Source organism: Pteropus medius, unplaced genomic scaffold (genome assembly GCF_902729225.1).
Source record: "Pteropus medius unplaced genomic scaffold, Ma_sr-lr_union100, whole genome shotgun sequence".
Classification (NCBI taxonomy): domain Eukaryota; kingdom Metazoa; phylum Chordata; class Mammalia; order Chiroptera; family Pteropodidae; genus Pteropus; species Pteropus medius.
In genome coordinates, this window is record NW_024342468.1 from 377,690 (window position 1) to 381,298 (window position 3,609).

The following is a 3,609-nucleotide window of genomic DNA, read 5'->3' on the forward strand; positions in this document are numbered from 1 at the left end:
CTGGGCTATTTGACACACTGGGCTCCAGGAAAAGGTCCTGCTGTGAAAACAGCCACTTGCCCAGGGCCCCTTTAAGGACTAGGGCCTGTAGCTCTGTCAAGTGGCCACTGAAAGTCCTGAGCATTGGGCACAGGTTTGGGGTGGGGATAAGGTTGGGGAAGAGTATGACGAGGCCCCCATGTGGCCCACCGATTCCTCAGCACAGCCCCCACCCATGATGTCCCCACCCTCGGGAGCCAGCCGCCTGGAGCCAAGTATGATGTTGGATTCAATGCCAAACTTCCCAGCTCTGGGGTTTTGCCAGGCACCCAGAACACCTGGCCCAAAAGATTGTTTTCCAGAGCATTTCCTGGGCTCCTCAAAGCCTCTGGGGTCCCTCCAGGAAACGAGCCCCCACTCTTGAGCAGCTGGGGGACAGTGACAACTGTGACACTATTTCTGCCACCATGGAGACTCAGGGCTTCCAGCAGCAGCAGAAGGGCAGGGCCTGGGCTGCAGCTGCATCTCAGAGCAGCGGGATCCTCTGGAGTCAGCTTCCCCGGCAAAGGCTTTTTGTGGTATCAGGGGAATGGGGAAGGCTGTGAGCCAGGGGACCGTCTTTTTTATAGGCTGGAAGCCACCAGTATGAGGTTCCCTGGGAAGCCGTCCTGGTGGAGGGTCGGGGCCATGTCCTAGGATGTCCAAGCTGCCCAGCAGCCTGCCCTGGCTTCTCAGTGTGGGGGCTGAGGCTGGGCGTGGACAATACCTGCTGGGGTGCCGTAGCCTGGCGCTGCCGAGCCAGGGCCCACCTTGGCTCTCGGAAGCCCCCACCCATCAGCCCCGTGTGGATTTCATGCCTGCTCAGCCACGAACCAGCTGTGACCTTGGGCAAGGCCCACCATGTTCTGAGCCTCCCTTTCTCCACCTGACTGGGGACAGACAGCAATGTCCACATCCTGGGGGGTCTTGAGCAGGGTTGGGCCTGCACAGTACCCACCCAACCAGTGTTGGCTGCTGCTGGTGTCCAAGAGCCCAGACGGCGCCCTCTTCATGGGCCTGGGCTGCCTGGGTCTGCTGTTCCCTCTCAGAGCTTCTGGGGGTGCTGGCTGAACCCCTCCTGCCACGGGGAACCTCTTCCTGTGCTGTATCACTCACTGTTTGTGGCAAAACGCAAGCACCTTCGTCAGCTCTAAGAACCTGGTGACCGAGGTCACCGAGTCTTCCCATTTGGACACGTGCACTGAGCCGGAGCAGCTTCCTGCCCAGGGGATCACCACAGGGAAGGTTTGGTGGCTACAGGGGAGGGCCCCAGTCAGGCAGGACCACGACCTGGGGCAGGTGTGGCCCGTGGAGAGGCAGGTGGCCACGATCACCTCCATCACTTCCAGTGGCCGGGCTTGGCATCCCATCCGCAGACATCCCTGTGGGCCCGATGCGGAGCTGTCCGAGCAGGTGGACTGTATGCCTGTGGGCTGAGGACACTGGGGGGGACTAATGTCCCCTAGAGAGACAGACAGATGGAGGCCTCTGTCTGCCGCACACACTGGGTGTGCGCTCAGCCCAAGGCCTGGACACGTCCACATCTACTTCCCACTGGCCTCTGACGCAGGCACTCGGTAGATGCTGGATTTCAGAAAATAAACTCAGGGACGGCTTTGTCCTTAAGCCTCAGCTTGGTTTTACGAATAGCGATAGGGGTTGTTGTTCTTAATACTGAACTCCCCAGCCCCAGCCTCAAGAGACCCGCAGGGACAGTTTGTCCCCTGGGGACCCCGATGAGAGGCACAGGTAGAGCAGCCCAGGCTCTTCCCCCAAAGCCCAGCCCCAAGTGTAGTTCATGCAGGAGGAAGCTGGGTGGGGAACAGCTCTGCCCAGGGACCTCGTGTGGCCCCTGGGGCTCAGAGCCACCTGGGAAACGTGGGGGAGCCTGGGGGAGCCAAGCAGGAGCGGCTGTAGATCCCAGGCCTTGTTCCGATTGGGCGCCGAGCAGGCTTGGAGGCGGAGCCTGAGCCAGGTCGCAAGGAGACTTTATTGGAGACAGGAACACACACAATCCCAAGTGCACACGGGCCGACTGGCGCCCGGTGCACACCATGCTTTGTTCATAGAAAGCTGTGCTGGCCCTCAAGCTCCCTCCCCAGCCCCAGTGCACCCCACTTCCTGTCCCACACCCAGCCAGCCTTGTGTGGACAGTCAGGCGCAGCAGGAGGCCAGCACGGCCAGCCTCAGGTCAGAGCCGGTTTCTTACTCCACATCCCCCCAAAATCCCACCCAGGTCCCACCTCAGCCCTCTGGTTATTGAGCCTTGCCAGCTCTTCGGCCCACTTGGAGTTTGGGGACAGCCCTCTCCCTGTGAGCAGACGAAGAAACTGAGGCCTTAGAGAGGTCCTGGCCGCTTGGGCCAACGTCTAGTGATCTTTGTTCTGGGTTCAGCGCATCCACTAATGTCTCTTCCTGCCAGCATGTCGCTTCTCAGATTCCACAGGACAGAGATCTGCAGCTGACATGGGCCTTGCTCACGTCCCTGTCCCTCCATGTCAGCAGACGTGGCACCCCTCTTCCTCCCTCCGCTCCTGGCATAGCAGATGCAGCTGGCAGTTCCTGCCGACACTCCTCACTCATGCTCCGGATCCTGGGTGACAAGGCCCCCAGCTTGCACGGCTCCAGCTCCCACCAGGCCAGCCAGAGGCCCATGTGGGGAGGGGGTGATTGGCGGCGGGGGTGAGAGGGACCAGGAAGAGGCGGGCACTGTTGCTTCCACCACGACAAACGTGAAAGCTATTTACGTGCAGCCGCAGAGGGAAAGTGCAATTTGAAACTGCTCACAGCTCTGTCATCTCCCGCTAACTGTGCCGAGGCCATCAGGGTGGGAACCCAGGTGCGTCCATTCTCTGAAGCTCAAGGGGCCAGCTGGGCAGCCTCTAGGTGCTCAGGGGAGGGGGGGCAAGGCCTGAGGCCGCTGGCTGATTCCACACAACCTGCCTGTGCTTGTGAACAGGACCTGTCAGAAGTTGCGGGGGGTGGGGGGCGGGGCGGTAAGTACACTGCCTCAAGATCCCAGTGTAGAGACCCCCTCCCCTGGCTGGTTCCTCTCCTCATCAAAGGAGGAAAGAATGAGGCAGGGTGGATCAGGTGACATGGGATGGCAGGGACCCAGGCACCCCACCATCAACCCATCAAATTGGGCTCCGTGGGTCAGGGTCCGGCTACAGTGACTGTGACTGTAGTCCCAGGTGACCCTATGTGCATGTCTGTCATAGGTGGATCTGCCCCTCTCCACTGGCTGTGCCAGCATCCCCTGCCTCTGTGGTCACCCCCATCTGACATCGCAGCGTGGGCCCAGGTCTGCCTCGCTCGCGGCAGCCTCCTGGGGTGTCCAGGGGCCGCCTGTGCTCAGCGCCAGCCTCTGAAGGGGTGCCCTTGGGAGGGGGGATGCGCTGGCCTTGGCCATCCCCACCACGATCACCATGATGGGTTTGGCGCCCATTCAGCCAGCATTTGGTTCGGCCATGTCCCCCAGAGGTGCCAGGCCTGGGCTGGGAGCGGGAAGAAATGGGTGTCTCTGGGCCAGCCAGACACTGACTCTGGGCCCCTGAAGGCCGCCCTCGCCCGTCCCCCTGCCAGGCCCGA